Below are 27,281 nucleotides of genomic sequence, written 5' to 3'. Positions count from 1 at the left end.
GTCATGGCACTGTGTGGTCTGATGGCTGTCTGCAGTATGGGACACGTGTGTGTCTGGCCCTACAGACACGTGAGCCAATAGGGTACCACTCACTGGAGCAGCATGTCACATCAGATAGAACAGGACCGACAACAATGGCTACTACCACAGTTTATGCACATCCCAAGGTACGTATGTGCAATACACATACTGTCGACAATCACTCTAGCTACTCAGACCCCAGTACTGTACACACAACCACAGAATGGCCAAGCTATGTCCTCAGAAACAACCCCTACTATACATAACATGTCTAGCAGTCTGATATCTGACTGACTTATTATCAGGTATGATGTCAATAAATAATGGTGTACAGATCATATGCACCTCTTACTGCAGGACATATGTACAAAGGTTGACAGACTTGTGGATGGAGCTATGAACACTGCCCCAATATTGGCATGTTGCTGTGATAACCTCATACATTTACTGTCGTACCAGGGTTTGTTGTGACATATGTCCTATGAGGGATATCAAGTCAGTAACTCTCATGGCTGTCACCATGTACTGACTGCAATCCTCACACTATGCTTCTGTAGTTCTCAGATAGGTGTTCTGTGAGTAACACAGGAAACAAAAGGCTCCACACACTACCCAGTCTGCAGATGACCCTACCGATGGAGTTTCCTCATAAGCATAGCACTGCCATGACAGGTATTAAAACATATAGACCAGCCATATCCACACACACCCTGTTAAACCGACATTACTCCAAATGCAGAATAGCAACACTTACATTCTGTAGTCATGTCAGGCACATCTCCCTCCTGTGTGTTGCCCTGTTTACACAGTGTATGTTGTTAGAGGTAAATCCTAACTCCATCTGTGATTCTGTTTGCCAAACACCAGATCTAGGTCCTGCTCACAGTGAATGGAAAGGCCAAACACCAACATGATGTTCCTAGATATTGGAGTGTGTTTCCATGCAAGTGGCTATGTGAATGTTACCACAGCTGTCCCACATGCAATCAGCTAGAGGAGGGCTGCAATTCATGCAGAGGTCATCAGCTGGTCATGAGCATCACTTACAAAACACAAGCCGTGCATAAGCAAAGCAGGTGTAGTTCTCCACATCCACCAGAGAGGGAGTAAAAGAGACAAACAGAGACAAAGTAAGTCAGGAGGGGGTGGGAGAGTAAAACCTAGGCATGTTTGTGTCACACACCTACTGGTACAGGGTTTCAAACCCCTGACTGACTATGTATTGCTATCACATCTCTATGCAGTTATTGCATGCACCACATAGCTTACATGTTGAGGAGCTGTCCAAACATATATGTGATGGCGAGTGACATCTGCAACAGTGATATGGCAGCAATACAGTAGGTGTAGTACACGTGGCTGTCCACATGAACAGGTGTCAGTGTCAAAACAGCCACAATCTCTCAGGAACTCACATGCATTGACACACTTGGCAGGGTCAGGAATACACTTCCTAAATAGTTAGTTTGCCACAATACAGTAATGTGCAGGTATTACATGCACCACAGGGGTTATCAGGAGGTTATATGGGCAAAGGGTATGTGAAGGTGTCTAACATCAGATAGCATGCATCAGTATGCCAATGGGAGTTGTAGTGAGTGTGAATGTGGTCAAAAGCATCACACACCATACACATAGACACAGGGTGCCAATACTGACATGCATGAGTGCATTGCTTCATGGGTGTGTAGTGGTTGACTGTGCCAGAAGGCTATACTAGGCTAGGTGAAGGGTATGCCTTGGCATCAGGACACATAACAATGACCTGCAGTGTGGCTCAGGGGTGTAGTGTCTGGACTGGCCCACACAGGTGGGTATTGTATCACCATCCAGTCACCTGGGTAACTATTGCGTGTGGCCATTGCTGTGCAATGCTTGCCATATATGTGTTCTTTAGTCCATGACATGAACACTGTCTGGGATGTGCACACATCCCACATGCATGTACAGTTACGTGTCTGGCCCATGTTGTGTACACAGATTGTTATCATCAGATGTGATAGTCCTGGCCTCATGTGGTGGGAACTGGCAATGGACAGCAGATTAACCATGCGCCTACATTGATAGCAGGATACAGGTATTCCCTGGTGTCAGTGGCATCTGTCCATATAGGCCATGTGTTTAAGGCATGGCATGTCCTTTGTGGGTCACATTTGATGGCACCACAGGTGCTGCAGGTGTCCAGTGGGGAACATAGTGAAGGTGCACTTTCTGTATGTATGTGCTTATTGTACTGATGGACAGGGTGCCATGCCCTCTGTAGTCCACTGCAATCACACCATGGTTGCTATCTGTGGGCAATATGTAGGGTACTACCAACATAACAGTTGTTGCCTAGGCAAGTGGTTTGTGTATTAGACATGGGTTGAAAGTGTTTTCTGGATAATACAAGGGTTGCTAACTTTGTTCACCCAGCCTTGATGTCACATGTAGGGGTATGGATTGACACCCCAGCCTTTCAGCTATTTCACATCTGTTATCCTTGTAAGGTGGATATTGTGACATATAATAGGGCCACCATATAAGAAATTTGCAAAACCCACTCCACAATGAGTCCAGTTGTTACACACTCACCACCATGTCCACACAGGATTCAAATGACAAACACAGACACACTTGCCATGTCTGGGATTAGAACTCCTACCTAACTAGTTCATTACACTACAGCAATATGCAGATACAGGATGTGCCACAAAGATTACTGGAGTACTCCTTCCCCAAAGGTGTATTTCACTGGAAATTACATCAGCAGGCTTGCCAAAGAAGGTCAATGGAGGTTGTAGTGACTGTGAATGGCCTCAAACACATTGCACCCTATACAGACAAAAAAACACACACACAAATATTCACACTTGCCATGTGTGGGATTACAACCCCTACAAAAATAATATATCACATGACAGCATTATGCTGTTATAGGACCCACCACGGAGATTATTAGTGTACTCCCTCCCCAAAGGTGTATTTCACTGAGAATGACATCAGCAGGCTTGCCAAAGAAGGTCAGTGGAGGTTATAGTGACTGTGAATGGCCTCAAAAGCATTGCACCCTACACAGACAAAGAAACACACAAACATCCATACTTGCCATGTCTGGGAATAGAACCCCTATCAAACTACTATATCACACTACAGCATTATGTTGTTATAGGACATACTATGGTGATTACTAGGCTACACCTTTCCCAAAGGTGTATTTCAAAGTGAATGACATCAGCAGCCTTGCCAAAGTAGGGCATTTGAATTGTAGTGAGTGTGACTAGCCTAAAAAGCATTGCTCCCTACTCAGACAGAGACACACACACACATGCACAAACACACATAGTTGCCATGTCTGGGATTAGAACTCCTACCTAACTAGTTCATCACACAACAGCATTACGCAGTTATAGGATGTGCGACAGAGATTACCAGGCTACTTTTTCCCAAAGGTGTATTTCAAACTGAATGACGTCAGCAGCCTTGCCAAAGTAGGGCACTTAAATTGTAGTGAGTGTGACTAGCCTAAAAATCATTGATCCCTACACAGACAGAAACACACACGCAGTTGCCATGTCTGGGATTAAAACTCATACCTAACTAGTTTATCAAACTACAGCATTACACAGATACAGGATGCACCATGGAGATTACTAGGCTATTCCCTTTCCAAAGGTGTGTGTCAAAGTGAATGACATCAGCAGCCTTGCCAAAGTAGGGCATTTGAATTGTAGTGAGTGTGACTAGCTTAAAACGCCTTGCTTCCTACACAGGCAAAGACACACAAATGCCATGTTTGGGATTACAACTCCTACCTAACTAGTGTATCACACTACAGCATTACGCAGTTATAGGACATGCCACAGAGATTACTGTGCTATCCCTTTTCCAAAGGTGTATTTCAAAGTGAATGACATCAGCAGCCTTGCCAAATTAAGGCATTTGAATTGTAGTGAGTGTAACTATCCTAAAATGATGGCTCCCTAGACAGACAGAGAGACACGCAGTTGCCATGTCTGGGATTAGAACTCCTATCAAACTAGTTTATCATACTAGCTAGTGTTATGCAGTTATAGGACATGCCACAGAGATTACTGGGCTACTTCTTTTCCAAAGATGTATTTCAAAGTGAATGCATCAGCAGCCTCGCCAAAGTAAGGAATTTGAATTGTAGTGAGTGTGACTAGCCTAAAAAGTATTGCTCCTTACACAGACAGACAGACACACACACACAGTTGCCATGTCTGGGACTAGAACTCCTACCTAACTAGTTTATCACACTACAGCATTATGCAGTTATAGGACATGCCATGGAGATTACTGGGCTACTCTTTTCCCAAAGGTATATTTCAAAGTGAATGACATCAGCAGGCTTGTCATAGTAGGGCTATGCGGAGGACAGTGTGTGTGCATGGGCCATAGCCCAATTATCTAGAGGTTGACACACCATGCTCAGGCACACGCAGGTTTATATTCCGCAGGTACGTATATACAACTGCTAGATGACTACTGCCTTGTGCAGTCATGTTGCACAGCTAGCACTTGTACTACAGAGTTTGTAATGCTGAGGGATATCAGTGGCTAATTTCTACAATAAGTGACATTTATACATCATGTGGTTGTAGCCATTTGGCTGTGTGCTGAGTGGGACAGGCTCCTTGTCACTGTCACTCTCTTCCACACATCTATGCATGTGTACGTCTGGCATATTATAGTGTTTTGTCTTTGGATATATATGTGTGTATTCCTATCCAATGTGTGTGCAAACCATGGCGGGTGAATACTGAAGAGTGTATGCACTAACATCTGCAACTGCGTTTTTGCACGCTTTAGCGCGCTTTTGCACGAATTAGTGCGAAGTTGCTCATAGAGCAGCATCGGGCAGCACCGGTTAATCAAGTTTAAACTATTTCTGGCTCATTAAAGTCTGCTCTTCATTTTTTCCCTTAGAACTGCTCTACTTGCAATCTAAACAGCCTATACTCTATCTGAAAAGCTCAGCACTTGCTCCTAAAGCATTTTTATACAGGTAAAGCACTCTTAAACAAAAGAAAGTACTTCATAAACCTAAATTCCCTTGAGTACCCTTTTCCCTATAGGTCCTTTCTGACTCAGGTACACAGCAATCTTTTTCACTATTTCTAGCATGTCGAAGGGTCAGTTGGCATCCTCTCCTGTTCAGCTGGTGAATCTGGGAATCTTGAGGCAATGTTACAATTGCCTCATGTACACAGACAACCCTCTCCTCCTCCCAACAAATACAAATATATGCGAGAGATGCAACTATATAGCCAAACTGGAGGCTGAGCTCTCTCAATTCAGTACTGGCAAGACCAGTCAGGAGGAGAAGGTAACCACGCACACCACAAACCCAGTCTCACATAGAACTATCACAACTGCAAACCAAACACATAAACACACAAAAACATACTGAGGCTGATTAAAAATCTACCAAAACAACAGAGGCCTCCAAAGCAGACACCCAAGCAACCGCCACCTCAAGACATAGCACATGCAACACATAGTTCACAAAGTCAGTGTGCTAAACAGTCACAGCCCTTAAGGCCAAACAACATGCCAGACACACTTGTAATAGGTGACTCCATAGTCAGACACACTGACGTCCCGCTCACCAGACTGAACAAGGAAAAGGTCACAGTAAGCTGCCTGTCGGGAGCTAAAATCTGCCACATAACACAAGCAATCAGGTCACTCCACAGCAAGTACAAATATGACTCAAACATTGTACATGCCAGTGTGAATGACCTGAGATGTACCTCCCTGGACTACATGAAAAGAGACATAGCGGAGCTCTCTGATTATGTAGCCCAGGCCGGTATGACCCTGACCCTGACCCTGAGCAGCATCTTACCCTCACCAAGAATGATGCCACAATACAAAGACAAAATGATCAGTTTTAACAATTGGCTTAATTACTGGTGTCATTCTAAGGGGATCCAATGTCTGTCTGCTTGGGATGACATGCTCGACAAGCCACGCCGCTTTGCAAGGGATGGCTTGCACCTGTCACCCCTGGGCTTCCGGATATTGGCCAAGGCTCTTGCCACCCCCATAGTGCCTTTTTTAGGCAAGGCTCAAATGACAAACCTACCTCCCTAGAAAACACAAGTGGAAAAAAACTAAGGGTAATGCTGCTCAATGCCAGAAGTCTAAACCTCAAGATGCACGCCCTCGAAACCCTCCTCAGTATGCAGAACATCGATGTCTGTGTAGTGACTGAAACCTGGTTCAAGGCTCCTGAGAGCACCCCAGCACTATCAGGTTTTACCTCATATCATGCTTTCCGGCCCCAAAACTTGGACCGAACCACAAACGGAGGGGGAGTATCCATATTCATCAAAGATACCCACACCTCCAGGTTAGTGGCAATGCACGAAGCATCGGAGACCATCCAGGTGCAGCTAACCATAGGCAAAACTGCCTTACAGCTTGTAGCATGCTACAGACCACCCTCTCAAACTCAGGAACCCCACACAGCCTTCCTGAAGACAGTGGAGAGTATGAATGTCTCTCCAAATACCATCATATTGGGAGACTTCAACTACCCAAACATAGACTGGGAACATTACTCAAGCCCCAACACCTTAGCCCAAAGGTTCCTAGAATTCATAAACTCAAATGGGATGGAACAACTAGTCACCATTCCCACAAGAGGAGACAATATACTAGACCTGATCATCACAAACATGGGGACAAAATGCTCCACACCGGAAGTATATCCCTCATTGGTAAGATCAGACCATAAATTAATCTCACTGGAAATCCACATCCCGCCCCCACCCCCTGCACAAAAGACCACAGTGAAGAACTGCTCAAAAGCCAACTTCACACTTCTTAAGACTGAAGTGGTATCCTTCAAGGTCCCTGGGCCAGTGGAAACCACAACCCACACTGCTGAATCCTTTACAAATGCAGTCTACGGGCACCTTCAAGAATGCATGGATCATGCAATCCCAAATAAAACCAAGACCCATTCCCCCAAAGGCAGGCGCCCAGTCTGGTGGACCCCAGCTATAAACAAACTTTACAACAGAAGGAGGAAGCTACTACATGACAGAGCAAAATCCCTAAAAGGGAAGGCATCTGTGATCAGTACTAGCAAAAAACTACGATCACTCATAAAATCATCCAAGGCCAACTTTGAGAGAAAAATCGCAAAAGACACAAAAGACAATCACAAGGCCTTCTTTAGCTATGTTAGAAACCTGGGTGGAAACTCCCAGATATGCTCAGTTAGTCCAGAATTACACAAAATACACTGAACCCACTGACATTGCCAACATTCTGGCAGACAGGTTCAGTGCAAATTTCTCCTCCCCCTCCCCGCCAAAAGGAGAAATAGCTATCCCAGCAGAGTGTAGCCTCCCTAACATCTCAGATGCCCAGGTGAGAGCTGCCCTCTCTAAAGCTAAAAACACAGCATCAATGGGACTGGACGGTATCCCAGGCTGTGTGCTACATGAACTCCAAGAGGAACTAAACCCACACATAAGGCTGCTGTTTAATCTTAGCCTTACTACAGGATACGTACCCAAAGAGTGGCATACGGCAACAGTGGTCCCACTTCACAAAGGCGGTGCTTCTACGGACCCTGGAAATTACCGCCCCATAAGCTTGACGAGCCTGGTCTGCAAAGCTATGGAGAGGATCATTATGGAACTCATAAACAAAGACATTGGGGACCTACAGACATTGGATCCTACCCAATTTGGCTTTGTCAAGGGCAGATCCTGCCTTTTGAACTTGGTCGACTTTTTGAAACAGTCACTAAGACAATTGATGAGGGTAAGGCAGTTCACACAGCCTACCTTGACCTTGCAAAGCCTTTGACACAATACCCCACTCGGGCATCATAGACAAACTCACCAGCTTAAATGTAAACCCATATGTCACGAGATGGGTTGCAAACTGGCTCAAGGACAGAACCCACAGGGTCAGAGTTGCTGGAGCTATGTCAGACTCCAAGCCAGTCACAAGCGGTGTCCCACAGGGCTCAGTCCTGGGAGCCCTCTTGTTCGGCATTTATTTTTCCGAGGTACAGGCAAACATAGGAGGATTGTGGCTGACAAAGTTCGCAGATGACTGCAAACTGGGCACCATAATTGATACTCCAGCGGACACAAACATCCTTCAGGGAGGCCTCATAGAAATGGATAATTGGTGCCAGAGCCATGGCCTTAAGCTGAATGCCAAAAAATGTATAGTCGTACCCTTTGGGAAAAACAAGGTACCCACAAATTACCACATAGGTGGTAATCCATTAAGTATGGAAGAGGTAATCAGGGACCTAGGGACCCAGGTTGACAGTAACCTCTCATTTGACACTGACATTGCCAAAGTGGTTAGGAAGACCTTCTATATTGCCCACCTTATCATGAAGGGTTTCACATCTAGATCAAGAGAGGTCATTGTGCTCCTGTACTCTTCTCTTATCAGGCCAATGATTAAGTACAATGCCCCATTTGGGATGTATCTTACCCGACACCTGCAGCAGTTGGAAAGACCCCAAAAGTTCCTCACCAAGAGGATAAAGGGTCTTAAACATATGTCATATGCTGCCCGACTGAAAAAACTCCAGCTCTATTCAGTCGCATACCGCCTACTCAGAGGTGACCTGTGCCTGACGTACAAGGCCATGTCCAATCCGGAATTAATGGACATGCTCCATCTCAGAAAATCCAAATCCATCAGAGCCACGAGAGCAAGAGACTTAAACCTCAACACAGAAATAAATAGGATGTGCTGGAGGGACATATTCATAACCCAGAGGCTCCCTACACTCTGGAACAGAATCCCAATCCATGTTAGGCAGAGCCCCTCACTAACTCTATTCAAGAGAAATCTTGACGAGTGGATGGGAGATCATAGGTTTACCCCGGGGGTCATCTCTGTGTCACTATTAGACAGAGGCACAGCAAACTAAACCTTAAATGGGAGTAGTATTCTCATCCTAAGGGGTGGTGAAAGCCACACACACTCTGGCTAGACTTATAAATGCCCTAGGGCAGATAGCCTAGTATGAACCTATGAACCTATATGTATGGTTCACTGTTGTTGGCAGACATGGGCTTCATTTGTTTAAGTGTGTGAGCATACCCAGGATGCCCTTCTGTATTGAATGTGTGGATCCATTCCAGGTAGTTTGTACTCCAGTGCAGACCTTTGTGTGCTACACCTACAGGTATCAAACTATTTCTGCACAATATCTGGAGATCATTTGGCAATATGGGGTCAAACTGTGCAAGAGATAGTGTTTACTGTATGTGATTGTGTCTGTGCTGCTTCTGTTACATGGTATTGGTGTTAGCAGAGATATTCAGACATGTGTACTGTTATACACTGTGATGTTTTATGTCCTCAAGTACTGTCAGGTGGATATTCTTGCTCACAGTGATGTCATGGGGAACACGGGGTGAATCCAGCTGTGTCCAGTGTTGTGGTCAAATGCCTACATGTTCATGGAAAGTTATGCCATTCTGGAGGGGGAGCTGCAGACACTTGCTGCTGGGTCTGTGTATCCAGTTCAGCACCTTGGTACAGTGCTGGCAGAGGATCCCATACTTGTGCATCCATCGACATGACAGTATGCCCTTATCTTGCTGTGGTAATACCTCACAGCTGTACAGATTCACACAGGTTACCCAGAGTCAGGGGTCATAATTCAGGACATTACCGCTATTGTGGTGTACAGGCAGGTTTGAATCTACCCATTTTTGTGTTTGTAGATGGGGATAGTATGTGCACATGGCTGTGTGTCGGACATTGCACATTCCATGCTGCCCATGCGCCCACCCCCCTCCATTATTCTATCCTCTTCCATACATTATGCATACATTCTGTGATGCTTTCCCTATAGTTATCACCTCATCATAGCTGTGTTTTGGTGTTGGTCCACAGTTCATGCAGTGGAACATGGTAGACATGTTACTGTGATTTGTCCTCATGGCCTTGCACATGGCTTATGTGTTATGTTGTTATTTGGGTGTCCATGACATAACATACATTGGCAGTATGGATGAGATGCAGGACTTTGGCAGAGGCTTGTAGGCCATTTGGTGGTAATGCAGGCCAGCTGTAGCAGGCAGTTGCATTCTGTCAGTCCTACAGTCCCAGACTGCCATACAGTATATTCCCCTAGGGTGACAGGGTAGGTGTGCTAGGTGTTTATGCCAATACCTTCTATCAGTATTAATCAGGTGGTGTGGATGCTGACAGGATGCTACTTACAGCTAGGGGCACACCTGCATAGGACACCTGCACTGCATGCTGCATTCTTTCGCTATTGCCATACACAGATGGGGGTCATATTGTACCAATTCCCAACAGCAGGGATACAACCAGAGAGGTACCTGTGGGTGGTGTTTGGGTGAGCTAGGTGCATATGTGCTATGGATATTACTTGCATCTGACTCACAGATATGTATGGGGCATTCAAGTTATGCTGGCTTGTGCAGGGACATCAGCTATTTCCCACTACATCAGTCCTATCACTTTTGTGGTCTGCAAGTGTTCGGCCATGTGACATCAGCATTCCTTACTACAAGCCCAGATAATGTGATGCATGCCTGTATGTACAATTCCAAGAGTGTGTCCATTTCACAGTTACACATTATATACTGTATGTCTGGGGTACTTTTCCCTGTGTACTGCTTGTATATCTAGCCCAATAGTCATGCCATGTCCATCTTTCAAATGGTGACACATTACCACCATACGTTTCCAATGGCTTACTGCTAGCATGTGTTATACTGGAGAGAATTGTCTTTGGCACTGCAGTTGTGAGGACTTGACCCTGTCATCGGCAGTAGTGGGCAATGGCCACCAGGTCAAACTTCAACATGCATACATACTGACCACTCCCACACAATATGAAACACACATCAACCTAACACACGCGTACCTGCATATTGTACAAATGCTACAATCTATCCTACTACCTTGGCCACCTCAGGTCATCTGTGCTCCACTGGTATTAAACCTACACATACATGTTACTACATGTCTGCATCAGAATGGAGGGGGGGCACACCTGACTGTTACTACATTTCTAAATAGGATGGAGGGGCACACCTGACTGTTACTACATTTCTCAGTAGGATGGGGGGCACACCTGACTGTTACTACATTTCTACATAGGATTGGGTGGGCACACCTGACTGGTACAACATGTGTACATCAAACTGGGGGGGGGGGCACATCAGATTCTTACTACATTTCTAAGTAGGATTGGGGGGCATACCTGACTGTTACTACATTTCTACTTAGGATTGGGGGCACACATGACTGTTTCTACTTTTTTACACGGTATTGGGGGAGGGGGCACACCTGACTGTTTCTGCATTTCTACACATGATCGGAGGGGGCAACCTGGCTGTTTCTACATTTCTACACAGGATTGGGGGAGGGGGCACATCTGACTGTTTCTACATTTTTACACAGGATTGGGGGAGCACACTTGACTGTTTCTACATTTCTCCACAGGGTTGGGGGGAACACCTGACTGTTTCTACATTACTACACAGGATTGGGGGACGGGGTACATCTGACTGTTTCTACATTTCTACACAGGATTGGGTGGCACACCTGACTGTTGCTACATTTCTACGTAGGATTGGGGGAGCACAACCGACACTTGTACACATTTGCTATGACTGTACTTGTATGTCAGATACTCCATTTAATTCTGTATTCTAACCTATCATGCTGACTACAGGCATATCAGTGTACTACAGCTCTTAGGTTTGATTGACCTATATATCTGCTTCTGACTTCCTACCCTTCATAACTAACATCCCACTGCCTGACCTGTGGTAGTCTGTCTGTGTAGGCCTGGGGGATGTTACCCATAGCCATCATTCAGAAGCCTTAGCACAGCCTTTGTTTGTGTTTGTCTACACCTGTCCTGCTGGCTGTTGTTGGGTATGTGAACCTCCCTGTCTGGCATGTGTGAGTCATATGGAAGCACATGTGGCCCAGCACATTTCCTGCAGTGGGTTTTCCCGCCATGTGAAGTACTGGCTACTATGGTGACACCAGTATCTGTTACAGATCTCATGGTGCCACTATAGGTGTCTACTATCTGCTGGCATCCCATTCAGCCACCCAATTCCCTTGCATGCTCACATCCATACCATAGATACGGGTAACAACATATACTACTCCATTCGGCAATTGATAAGGAGAATGACTAACCTTGTGGGTGTGCCAGTATTGAGGATGGTGCTGGAGGGTTGACTATGTTGGATGCATATAGTACATGCCCTATACATGGCTGAGCACAGGTAGTGTCATGTTTGGCATCCCTTTTACTGTATGTGCGAGTCAGAGAGTTGTGTCATTCCTTGGATCCCTTCTGTGTCAGTGTATGTGCTATGCGTAGCCTCTTTGCCAGGGCCAGGGCATACTGGGCAAGCCTCCTTCTGTCTACTGTGGCAGGCTCAGGTTGTTCCTCCTCCTCTGAGTCACTCTGTGTCAGTGCAGGCCTTGGCAATGGTGGGGGGCTGTGTGACCCTGCCCCATGCTGTTCCTGCTGCAGCTGTTTCCATAGGATCATATTGTGTAACATGGCACATACGATGACAATTTGAGTACATGTAGCTGAGGAGTACTGCAAGCCTCAACCAGATGTGTCCAGGCACTGGAACCATGACTTGAGCATCCCAAACACATGCTCTTTTACAACTCTGGTCTGTACGTGTGCCTCATTATGGAGTTCTTGTTTGGGTGTGTGCATTTTTGATGGGTGTCATCAGCCACGGCTCCAGTGCATAACCAGCATCCCCCACTAGGTGTCCATTAGGGATGTCCCCACTGCCAAATCTCTGGTACAGCTGCATCAGATGCCAGATGTGGGAATCGTGATAGCGTCCAGAGCAGCCAGCACACACATTCATTATAATGCTCTGGGCATTGTACATGACCTGGCAGTTGATGGAGGGGAACCCTTGTGGTTGATGTAGATCCTACCCCACTCACCAGGTGGTGCTTTGATGCATATGTGTGTGCAGTCTGTAACACCCACTACCACAAGGTATTCTGCTATTTGGTGGAAGAGATGCGTTTTGCTGGCCAACGCCTCACAGCTATTGGGGAAATATACATGCTCACCGGCATGTGCTGACATGGCATCCAGGAACTGGTGGAGTACCCTGGATGCTGATGCTTGTGAGAGCCCCATGATATCCCCAGTTGGCCTTTGGAAGGTACCTGCAGCTAGTATTCTTAGGCCTACACATACCTTGGTATCCACTGGGTTGGGTTCCCCTCTGTTAGTTCTCTGTGTGAGGCGTGGCCAGCAGAGCTCAACAATTTGCTGTAGGAGGTCCCTGTCCACACTATAGCACTCTATCTCCAGCTCATGTAGCCCCTGGTAGGTTATCCTGGGTCTGTACACTCTTCTCCATCTCCTCACTGTGGTTTGGTCAACAGCATTCTCATCCTCACCACCCTCTGCCTCTTCCACATGTTGATGTATGATAGCTATTGCAGCCCCTATCATTTTGTTGTTTTTGTTTGTTAAAAATTCCCCTGCTTGTATACACTGGTGGTGTAGAGTATGTGGGAAAAAAACAAGAGGGAAATGTGCTTGCATAGTTTATAGTAGTGTTCTGGGCTGGGCTGGTCTGCTGCCTGTGTAATTGGCTGATTCTGATACATTTCACCTGCCAGCTATGCTAGTTCTCCTAGATTACCTTCCTAAAAGCGCACCTAAAAACATGCTGGCTATGCCCTTGCAACTCCCACTCTAATATCACCCACCCTATCCAACCACTACCTTTCTTTCCACTCCACTAACTACCTTGATTATAGCAAGCTCAGATGCTCATAAGCCTAGTACTTATTATACAGCAGGAATGTCTTACTGTAACATTTGTTAATGTCTGTTATGTACTTCACAGATAAAGATTCTAGTTGTCTACTAATGTACTATGTTCTTCATCTGTAAATATGTTGTAAGTAATTGCTATGTTAAATTGTTAATCACTATGTGATCCACTAATTAACTACTGTATGTTTATTTTAACTGTGGAGCTTTTCTCCCCGGGCCTCACTTCCTTCACATTGCCTTCCTGTTTAAGCCCGGGGGCACGCCTCACAAACACAGTGCTCAAATGTGCACAGAGCTGCTATTTCCTGGTTTACTTTTTTTTTCCCTTTAAAATCCAGTGCATGGCATGCACACCTGCTTAGGCACTGTAAAGAGTGCAAGGCAGCCTCAGACACACCCCCTTTCTAAGCTCTGTTAAGCTAAAGGCAAACCCGAGCCACAGGGCTCCAATCCATTTACAGTATGCCTGACACACCCCCCATGATGTCAGCTAACTCCTAGGCTTGAACCAAGCTATTCCTGCTCTTACACTGTTGGGTGCTGACTAGCATGCAGGGGAAATCTGGGATTCAGTATAATTCCCCTCATTTGCATAGGATTGCCTGCTGATGCATAGTTACAGGTCCTACACTGAGCCTCCCCCCTTAGCAACCACTATTCACTGCCCATGTTGTCTTCTGCCTGCTATTGAATATAATGGCAGAATAGTGATTTTGGTTAGAATGCTTATTTTAGGGGTTTTATTTTATTTTTTATCCAATCCCGTTGGCGCACCGCTGCCCTATGCTTAAACAGCCGAGATCGGCTAAAAAAAAAAAAAGTACATTTTTTTATTTTTGCAACTGTTTTCCATGCCAATGGCAAATATATTTGACCATTGGCATGCTTTCTACATAATATCGACCCTTTATTTGGAGCTGTCATGGCTCCTTTTTGTAGTTTGCAGAAATGTACTCAGTTCCTAACCGAGTACATTTCTGCAGATTACACTAGTCCTGCACAGTAGGCATCCAACTTCCTGGTTCGCAAATTCACCTAATTTGCAAGGATTTCACCTGCAAATAGGGTAATTTGCATACAGGAGTTGAGTCTGTGCAGGAGCGTTCATGCACGTCCCTACAGCATATTTCTGGATCGCACGGCAGACATATTGCCTGCTGGAGCTCCTGCACTAGTCCTGCGCACCATGCAGGGCTTGCTGAATCTGGGGGAGAGTATCCCCCAGATTCACTAATCTTCCATGGAGGACGCGGCCATTTAGGAGGAGGATGACAGCGCACCATTCATATTAATGAAAGCACGCTGCCTGAACACCTAATCCTACATGGAGCATGGATGAGTGCAGGGGGCGTGTCTGAGTGCAGAGCTCTCAGAATAAACACGTCCCCTACAAAGCAGAACAGCAGAAAGTGTAAATAACTGAGTGAGACTGCTCATAGGTGTCCGCATATCCTCACCAACTGTCCCCCATGTGTACAACAGCAACAGGACATAAAAATAAAAAGAAGAAACCCCTGCATTTTTTTAAAACTCTGAGTACAGCTAACCGTAGGTGTGTGGGTGTGCCCATCGCTTAGCTATGGTTAAAGCAGTGTAAAAGGCTGAAGAGGATAACAAGGAAGATATATGCAAATGAACAGCACAGCAATAGTGTAGTGATCAGAGCATCCACCTAATAAGCAAGCATTCCTGGTTTGAGTCCCACTGCAGCACATACCATTTTCCATGTGAAATCTGTATATGAATATTTTTTTTTACATTTTTTGCTGTATAACCTACTAAATAACATTTAAATGTGAACTGGAGTACTGCATTAAATGCACATGTGAAGTGTCAGTGTCATAATGAATAAGGCACTAGTAAGCAGGTTTAAGCACAAATAAGCAGTAGTAAGCATATATAAGCACTAGTAAGCATGTTTAAGTGCATTTGCGTGGGGGTAAGCATTGTCTACACAGATTAAGCAAAGTAGAAGCTAACTGAGTGCAAGAAACTGTAACCGGAGGTTACCATTGCTTAACTCTGCGTAAACACACGCACACCCGCTTACAACGGCTTTAAAGTGCCTTAATCACTCTGTACCCAATGGCCCGTGTTCTGCCCAGCAACAAAATACACATCTTCTGCAAGGCTCTAACTCAGGACCCTGCACATCTCAGTCACAGTCGTTAACCACTAAGCCACCATAGCAATACATACAAATGAGGTATCAGCAAACTAATCCTCACCACAGGAAAATCAAACCAAACTTGAACTGTATCTATGTACAGTGTGATGTATAACCTGCCACAGAACATAAATACGTGAACTGGAGTACTGCAGCAAGCATAGATCTGAGGTGTGATTGCAGTAAAATGTAGAAGTCCCCAGGACCCCATACAGTGTATGTACACATGAATCACAGATACCAGACACATATATAACCCATAATGAATAATAAATCTCTGCCAAAAGGCAAATATAGTGCTAATTAACTATTAAGCAATGCTAACCGCAGCACACCTCAGTTCAGTAAATGTAAGCAATGTGTAGGAGAGCCAATTCAATCTGCCTATTGGTATACCTCTTTAAGCACTGCCAACCCTAGGTAAGCAGGTGTGCCCATAGCTTAGCCTTTTCAAAACCATCCAATCATGGAAAAGTGCAGGTATTTGGCCGTATTTAAACCCCACAGGCGGAAATACTTCCCATAACTGGTTATAGCTTCCTACTGCAGGCAGAATGGCTGGTGTGGGTGAAGCCACTCGATTTAGAGCGCAGCGTTGGGGCATCCAGGAGTCAAAATTCATGGTATGGCTCCTGGTAAAACACCATGAGCAGAGACTACTGCAGGGCCAGTACCAGGGCTTGCAGTATAAAGTGGAGGCCTGGGACAATCTCGCCCGTAACCTCACCAGTGCTGCAGGTATCCCCTGGACTGGTGATCAGGTCAGGCACCACCATGCTGACCTGAAGTGGCAGAGGGGGGATGTACTGGAACAGTGGATACAGGAGTCTCGGCAGATGCATAATGCCCCAGTACTGAGTAAGTACTCATTCTACTAAGTAGTTAATAATTGCCAACCTTGTGTATACTATGGATAGGTATGGCTAAATACCACTGTATTTCTCTGACAGCTGCAGATGAGTGGGCTGCGAACCAGCAAGCCCATGATGCTAGGTTGCAAAGGCTGTGTCGCGAGGCAGGTTAGTAATCATTCAGCATGCACTGTCATAACAAATAAATATGAGCCTTAAAAAGTGTCGTACCAGTAGAAATAAATGTCTAATATCCTGTGAATAAAGGTATAACCCCTGGAGTGCTTCTGTTTACTCTTCTGTCATATGTTGTTGAACTGTTGCATACTATACATAGTACTGTTGTGTTAAGCAGTGTTACCCACACTGTGGTATGCAGATAAAATGTGCATGAAGTTCTGTATAACAATGTTGGAAGTGCCAAGAGGTCAGTCATATCATACAAGTGAGGGAGACTTATACAGAAAACAGTAGAAAGCTTCATCTCAATTCCCTGATAGCACAGTGTACTGTGATGTTAACTGTAATGCTATTTGTCACACACAGCAGGGGTTTGAATACTGGGAGTGCTAGTAAGTTGTATGCATAATCATACCCCAGAACTGTACAGATTTTGTTACAATGTTCAGACAGAAAGCTGTATGCAGAATTCCACCCAACAACTGTACAGAATTTGCTAGAAAGTTCAGATAGAAAGTTGTACGAATATTCATACCCCATAACTGTTCCAATCTGTCCAGCATGTCCAGATAAATGGCCCACATCCCCAGCTTGGTACCCCGTTCCCCTGAAAAATCAGTGCGATGATCCAAGAAATGTAGGCAGCTGTTAATGACATATAACTGATAGTCAGACGTGTGCATACTTAGAGAATGTATATGAAAACAAACCTGTCATTCTAGCACCTCACCCAAAGTGTATGAGAGTAATTCTCAACATATGTTGCATTAACACCTGCATCTTGTCATGCCTGTATGTAACACACAGGTCATGTATATAATAATCTATGAACATACCAATGTACAATATAAGGCCATTGGTTAGTGTAATAATACATGTAAGGGGCAGATCAGTGCAGTGACTAAGAATGTTGTGAAAACTACAAGGATTTATTAGTTGTTAACTGAATCTCTCTCTCACCCCGACCATATGTGCAAAAATAACACAATGACACACCTCAACTGATATGTGTAAACTCCAAACTTATGTTGGGATATATGTCCTAATTGTTTATAAATATTCACATTTGTTTCCATGCATGTGCCATGTTAAAATACACCCATATTGGTAGCTTATTGCCATCAATGAAACCTGAATGCTGTTGTAATGGCCACTGTTGTTCCATATATGCATGTGTTCTGCTTGCTCTGCAACTGTGTTAAATCTGGTGTTTTGGGTTAATGGGAATACCTATGCATGGTGTTATAATCCCAAATACTGTTGACTATTACTAACCCATATCTGTCATAAACTTGTTACAACATAGCTCGTATGGGAAGGCTGGTCCCAGCGGACCCACCTGTCTCACCTCAGATGGCCATGGCTCTGAGCACCAGCACGTCTGGGGCCCAGCCTGGGACCTCTTTCTCTGTTGGCCCTGCACCACCTTTGGGTGAAACTGCCACAGGGGATGGGGCTCGCCCCCCCTCCCCGAGCGGGCGCATAGAGGAACATATCACCCATCGTCAGGTCCGGGCCGTGGTGTGTAGGGAGCTCGATATGTAATTTTGAGACTGGCTACACCAGCTTGAGGGCAAGAGGTGCAATTAGAGGGTGACCATGCCCCTCCTACACAGCACCCAGCACAGACACCTTTGGGGCAGTGAAGGTGCAGTGGTGACTGCCCATGAGTGGGGACCTCAGTCCTACTGTTTCCATTTGGGGGCCCATGGGCTTGCAACTTACAAACACCCCTCCCCATCCAAGGTGCCCCCCCACATGTGTCATATACTGCCCCTGTATGCTGTCTTGTCTGTCATCCTACCCAACTTATCCTCCCTGAGCATACCTACTGTCCTTCCCCAACATCCCACTCTCACCTTAAAAAAAAAAGGGGGGCAATCTATTCCCAAAAAAAATCATGCCCCATACATAGCTGTCCATTTTGCACACATCCACTGGACACATTTAATCTGGTATAATTGGCATCACAACATATTATTGTTGTCCTCACTCATCTCCCAGGGGTTGGAGTGATCAAATGTACCTCCAAATTCATAGCATATGCACAGCTGTTGCTGTAGAAGAAATGGGCAGTTATGGACCTTCCCTACACCCTTCCTGCACATCCCTAGCTATCTTGCCTACTGTCTATCCCTCTTTGTGCCCCTTTTTCACCACTTTCCTATCACCCCTTTTTCTTTTCTTTTAAAGCAATTAGCACGGGGGTAAGCGGTAGTAGGCACTTTTAATCAGCAGTAAGTGGGTTTCAGCCTGTTTGCGCGGGAGTAAGCACTGCCTACACAGGTTAAGCAATATAGCAGCTAACCGTCTGTAAGAAACTGTAACCGGCAGTTGGTAGTGCTTAGCTCCAAGCAAACCCACACAAACCTGCTTACAACTGCTTTAAAGTGCTTTAATCACTCTGTAACTAATGTGTTCTGCCCAGCAACAAAATAAACTGCCTCTGCAAGGCTTAAACCCAGGACCTGCACTTTATACATAAAGTGATTTACCACTAAACCATAGCAGATACACATAACCCTGATGTTTTCACAAACATATCATCCAGCACAATCAGTCAACAGTACAGGAAATGTAGTAATATTATACCTCACAACCTGGTAATGCAAGAAGTCTGGACAAAGTGTGCCACGATGTGGGTACAAGTAGGGATAAATGTCAACTACGGTTCTAATACATTTAAAATGTTGATAATTACACAGTTATATGTATTAGAACATATATGTAGAAGGAGATGAAGTCTGAAATACAAAAGTGTTGGCACTAGTTACTTACTTCATTGCTGCGATCATCCATCTCAATTACCAAGAGAATGAAGTACAGGCCAAAATATGAGCCGGACATGCATGGACATATACACAGATATATATCTGTAAATGTAGACAGATAGGCAGCTATATGTAGATATATGTATATATATATATATATATATATATATATATATATATATATATATATATATATATATATGTGTGTGTGTGTGTGTGTGTGTGTGTGTGTGTGTATTACTCACAAATAATCATATAACATCAATTGTATATAGACAGATAAATATGTTCATATATATGTGTGTGTGTGTGTGTGTGTGTGTGTGTGTATAGATATAGATACATATATATAGATATAGCTAGATGAGATATATATAGGTACATACACATATACACAGACAAAAGGTATTAGTAGCCATACATATGTAGAAGTAGCGTGGAAGTACTGGGTGCAAAGTATATCCCTCAGCCACAACCCCTGTAACTGGCACCTGTGAAATGTGCAGTGTGGCAACCATTCCCACAAATGAGAATACTTGCATTAAACTTATACCCACCTGCAATTCAAAGGACATGACACGGCACACAGGTGGGCATACACAGAAAACCTTTATTTGAGTACTATACAATAATGTATGCCAGTATGTATACTACATAAATTTTGAAATAAATAGTCAGTGATGAATGCAAGGCCCGCACAAAGCAGTAGATGCAAGCAATGTGGATATATGCCATACTATGCTGTCCAGGCCAAGACCTTCAATTAGTACAACAGTTGACACAGATAAGTAGCAATCAACAATTACAGATGTAGCTCAGCAGCCTCCAATTCCACCCTGTAGTCAAGCCCCAGGGGGAAATGTAGCACTTGTGGTAATGTCACAGTATCTCGTACATAACATCGCTTAACCTAACATCTCACTATCACACTGAATGACCCTTGTCTTAACACTTACATCCCTGAAAAGGTGTCACAGCCTAGGCTAATGGCATTGAACCCCCCCCCCCATAAACGGCTGTACAAGGGCAAGGAACACTGTGTACCACACACTAACCTCTGGAAAGTACAAGGGCACATATGTGCTGTCCAGCTGTTGCCCCCATATATATGGACTTTGCCCGACAGTTGGTGTGGGAGACCATGACATGACTGGGATGATAGCAGTAATGCTAGCAGTAACTAATGACAGGCCATTACCTAACAACCCCTGTCTGTATCACAGCAGGACAAAGACTGGTATATATGTGGAGGACAGAGGCAGGAACATAGGGCCATATTTGCATTATTGCTGTTACACACCCTGGAAATTGCTGGTGTTACAGGATTTGTTGCAACATACCCTTATGCAGGAATATGACATCAAAATAAAAATGGATATAGCCATGTACTGATAGCACTGAACAGACAGAATGCCACTGATATAACTGGGACAATACCTGTGTGGTGCACAGACAAAACCTATCAGCCAATCCTCTGGCTATCATATAGATAGGCCCACAGTTGAGAGCTACACACAACATCACCATTGGTCCATAACACTACTCACCCCCCCACACACACACGCACACACACACACACACACACACACACACACACACACACACACACACACACACACACAGGCTAACATGGTGCTGATGCACAGGGTGACTGTACAATAGTGTACCAATGGAATGCTGTGTAGCATGTTGTCAGCAGGAAAGTGAAATGCTAACATCCTGGAAGGTGTAGCTGTGCAGCCATGATGCACTATAGCTGTACTTAACAATGCTGTGTTGTTTTCACCATTATCTATTCTGATTGTGTTGTGGTTGTCCATGTGCCACATGGCTGATGGGTGTAGTGGTGTCAGCAGCCTTCTACAGTGGACACCAGTAAGTGTAGTGGATGGTACACATGACATGGTTGGGTACAACACACAGAGCCTTTTGTTTGGATGCAGTACAGATACAAGACTGTACACATGGAGGTATGTCCCCACTGAGGTAACATATCTGTTGCCCACCAAGACAGGATAGGCACAACCACGCATTGGTATATATGCAGTCTGCTATTTGAATGACATTGAACATGCCAACAGCAGGGTGTATGTCCCTTTCCCCACTCTACTGCATTCCTCACCTCAGTAACATGGGTGTGCCAATGCCGGTGGCATAGCCCTACCCCTAGGAGGGTGTGAGGTGCTCTACTACTGTGAATGGTGTAAACAACAACTAGCCAACCCGATAACATACACTGTACAGTATTACAGACAGCTATATTGGGGGATAGACGGAACAGTAACTGCAATGATGGTGAATGTGTCCACAACAGCCACACCCAGTGAGTTATAGCAACCCCAGTATTACTGCACACTTCTACAGTATGGAGGAGGGCATTAACACATCTATGACCTGTAAAGGACTGTATGTCCTCGGGATGGCACCTGTGGAATGTTGGCATTTGCCAAGCAGTACTGGGGAAAAATATTCTGTGAATGGAGGTAGATCCCTTAACATCTACACACATTCCTACATGTGGGATGGTGTACAAAAGCCTGCTATGATCTATATAGGCTGTGTGCACCTCCTAACCCTCATCTATACCTGTCATGATTGCGTCAAGGAGGGATACCAGGTACAGGTTGTATTCTCTGCCTTTGATAAGTCCAACATCGGTGGGGTCCAGGATTTAAAATTCCCAGTGACATTGACCATGGGTTCATTGTTGATATGTTCCATGCCCCGCAGACCAGGCTCATCAGGCTACTGGGTGGTAGTTCCCAGCTAGCATGGTGGATTTGTGGTTGTTCTTGCCAACATTGGTAAATCCATTGCCAGGTGTAGGCCTGTTGGATTGTATGAGGGATCTCAGCTACTTACTGTGCCTGCCCAGGGGGTTCCCCCAAGCATGACACTTCACTTAACTGTACTGCATTATATGTTAGTAATGCCAGCCTGACATCCTACAGGTGGGATGGAGTACTGTTAACATGTACTGCCCTTGTCGTGTAGGGTCCTGGTTATGGGATCTGCTAAGGTTGGTAGTGTATTGCAGGCCAGATGTGTTTAGCTGTGGGGGGGGGGGTAACACCTATCCGTGCCATACATATGTTGTTTGGGTTTCTCAAAACCCTTAATGGTGCATGTGGACATATATGTTTTGGTTATGTTCCCAATTTCATCTACAGATATATGTCCATATATACCTATATAGATATATATGGGTTTACCTTTGAAATGGAGACCATCATTTCTCCTCATGGCCCTTTCTGTGAACCGAAAGGATGAATCAGTCATTTCAAATTGCACCGAAATTCAAAACTCAGCAAATCAAAAAGTAGATTTCCTGATTTCCGAACTACAATTTGGAATACATATCATAATGTAGGTGGGCAAGCCCCCCTGCACCCCCCCATCTAGGGGGCTGTGCCCCCCACACCCCCCTACTTTAATATTCTAACTCTGAGATCGCACTACAGTGGGGAAAGGGACATTTTCCCGATCCCCACTATAATGCAATCTGCACACAAAATGCCAAATCTGCAGTGAGCGAATGCATAGTGACATATATGTATATATTCCTATATCTATATCTACATACATAGATATCGAAAACCTGGATAAGTTGACTGTAGCAATCACTGCTCGTACACAATGATGTAAGAATAGTATTTATTGTAAATCCACACGACACAAGATAACGAGGTTTAGCGCTTTCAACTGTTTACCACAGTCTTCCTCAGAACACATCATTTGTAAAATTCATCCATTTTATACTCATCTTAATTGAATAATTAAATATTTACATACAAAAAAACAGCCAAAAACTGTAAAGGCATACTGTTGCACAACATAAACTACATTTCAAAATCAGCTGATCATGCCAACAGTCTGAACAAATAAATGAATGCAAACATGTATAACCTTGTAAAATGACATATATTATAAAATATTAAAAAGTTCGTACAATAAAATAAAACAAATGTGAACTGAAAGCTCACTGATTGTTGTTGCCAAAAAGCGTTTAAAATATATACATAAAAATATATTAGTTTGTGCAGAGAGTATAAAAATATATATTTATATGGTTGCATGTATAAACATTACATGTGCAGAAGTTGATTGTACAGAATTGGTGTTAAACAACTAGTTGTTACTAAATACCCTACATCACAGTAGTGTACATTTATTTGTAAGGCTAAATGTATGGTGTAATAATAACCATAAACTACACATCCAGCAGTGGCCAAACATATGTAAAGCACATATTATAAAGAGTTAGAAATAGTGTTTGAACTAAATTATAGTAGAGCTAGGAATGGTTTGATACTAATAAAGTCATTTAGACCCGGTCTTCTGGTGGAATCTGTCAGGATCTGCCATCTACTTTCTCTTTGGGCCAACTCCATTTTCCAATTCCCTCCAAATGGTATGATAGGAACCTGATCAATAATGGTAAATGTGAAACTGTGATCATTCCCTTTTTCTAAGATATGTCTGTATAGGGCATTTTTAGTATCACATTTTTGTATCCTGTACTGGTGTTCATACATACGTTTTTTCAGCTGTCTTTCCGTTTTACCAATGTAATGTGCGTTACATCGAGTGCATAAAGCTACGTACACTAACCCTTTTGAATTACAATTGCCCGTCATACTTGAAATGTAAGTACGATTGATATCGTCCAAACTGAGTGTCTTGGCTAGATTGATGTACTTACATTGTTTACATCTACCACATTTAGTTGTTCCTTTATGTCCTTCATTTTTATCTTTTACATAACTTGTCTCACAGGGATGCACACACACTGACACACTTGTCAGGGCCAGGAGTACAACTCATCACTAGTGGGATTGCCACAACATATCACTATACAGGTATCACATGCACCACACAGGTCATATGGAGGTCATAACGGCAAAGAGTATGAGGAGATGTCAGACATTGGACAGCATGCTTAAGTATGCCCATGGAGGTTGTAGTGAGTGTGGAGGTGGCCATACGCACCATACAACACACACACAAACACACTGAGTGTCAGTACTGACATGCATGGGTGCATGTCTACATGGGCGTGTGGTGGTCAACTGTGCCAGAAGGCTATAAAAGGGTAGGTGATGGGTATACCTTGGCATCAGGCCAAATGACAATGGTTTGTATTGTGGCTCAGGGCTCTAGTTTCTGCATTTGCCCACACAGGTGGGAATTGTATCCCCCATCTAGTCACCTGGGTGACTATTGTGTGTGGCCAATGCTTTGCATCGCCTACCATGTGTGTGTTTCTTAGTCCATGACATGGATGGTGTCTTGGATGTGCAGATCTCCCACATGCATGTACAGTGACATGTGGAACTGTACCTGGGGTGTCTGACCCATGTTGTGAACATGGATTATCATCAGATGTGCCAGTCTTGCCCACCTCTGGCAGGAACTGATAATGGGCAGCCGGTTTACCCTGCACCTACATTGATAGCATGCTAACAGCATTCCCTGATGTCAGTGCCATCTGTCCATACAGGGCATGTTGTCAGGCATGGTATGTCCATTGTGGGTCACATGTGAAGGCACCACAGGTGGTGCAGGTGTCCATTGGGGAACATGGGGGAGGTACACTGTCTGCATGTACGTGCATATTGGACAGATGGGCAAGGTGACATGCCCTCTGTAGCCCACTGCTATCACTCCATAGTCACTATTGGTGGCCGATATGCAGTGTACTACCCACATGTTGGCTCTTGCCTATGTGTATGACACATGGGTAGAGAGTGTGATCCGGGTAGTACTGAGGTTGCTAACTGTCATTGCCTGGCCTTGATGTCACATGTATAGGTATGTCTTTGCATTCCAGCCTCTCAGCTGTTTTACATCTGTTATCCCAGTACAGTTGACAATGTGATATATAGTAGGGCCACTATATAAGAAATATGCAAAACCCGCTCCACATTCGCCATGGGTGTCACACTCACACCCACCTCTACACAAGATATGAGTTACACACACACACACACACACACACACACACACACACACACACACACACACACACACACCTGTCATGTCTTGGAGTAGAACCCCTACCTAGTTTATTATACTGCAGCACTGCACAGTTATAGTACGCACCACAAACATTACTGGAGTATTTCTTTTCCAAAGGTGTATTTCACAATGGATGACATCAGCAGCATTACCAAAGTAGGGCATTTCAAATGTACTACAAGTGAGTAGCCTAAAATGCATTGCTCCCTCCACAGACAGTGAGACATACACAAAACATCCACAGCCGACATGTGTGGGTATAGAAACCCTAACCAAGGTCTATATCATACTACAGCATGGAGCTATTATAGGACGCACCATGGGGAATACTAGAGAATGCCTTCCCCAAAGGTGTATTTCACAATGGATGACATCAGCAGGATTGCTGCATTGCTCCATACACAGACATTGTAACACACACAAAACATCCAGAACTGCCACATTCCAGTAGAACACAGTTACCGGACGCGCTTCAGGTATTACTGGGTTATAACCTTCCCAGAGGTGTATTTCTAGGTTGGTGACATCAGAAGCCTTGGCAAAGTTGAGTATATCACTTGTAAGGAGTGTGAGTACCCTAAAAAACATTGCTGTCTACACAGTCAGAGACAGACAGACACACACACACACACACACACACACACACACACACACACACACACACACACACACACTTGCTATGTCTGGGGTTAGAACACTTATCTAGCTACTTTATCATACTACAGCATTACATAGTTACAGCATGCACCACAGAGTTTAATGGGATATTGTTACCCCAACGGTGTTTTTCACAGTTGATGATGTCAGCAGACATGTCAAAGTAGGGCGATGGGGGTTGTAGTGCCTGTGAATGGCCTCAAAAACATTGCTCCCTACTCTGACAAAGGGACAACACAAACATTCACACTTACAATGTCTGGGAATAGAACCCCTACCTAATTAGTTTATTACACTACAGCACTACAGCATTACACAGTTATAGCACGTGCCACAGTGATGATTGGGATATTTTTACCTCAAAGGTGTGTTTCACAGTTGATGATGTCAGCAGATATGCCAAAGTAGGGCAATGGCAGCTGTAGTGCCTGCTAATGGCCTCAAAAACATTGCTCCCTACTCTGTCAAAGGAACGCACACAAACATTCACACTTACAATGTCTGGGGATAGAACTCCTACCTAACTAGTTTATTACATTACAGCACTACACAGTTACAGTACATGCCACGGAGATTACTGGAGCACTCTTTCCCCAAAGGTGTATATCACATTGGATGACATCAGCAGCCTTGCCAAAATTGAGTATATAAATTGTAAGGTGTGTGAGTACCCCAAATAGCATTGCTCATTACACAATCAGACATGCACACAAACACACAGTTGCCATGTCTGGGGTCAGAACTCCTATTTAAGCACTTTATCACACTACAGCATTATGCAGTTACAG

Source organism: Protopterus annectens, chromosome 9.part0, assembly GCF_019279795.1.
Source record: "Protopterus annectens isolate FY-2018-M chromosome 9.part0, PAN1.0, whole genome shotgun sequence".
NCBI classification, from domain to species: domain Eukaryota; kingdom Metazoa; phylum Chordata; order Ceratodontiformes; family Protopteridae; genus Protopterus; species Protopterus annectens.
Note: the sequence above shows the minus strand (reverse complement) of the source record.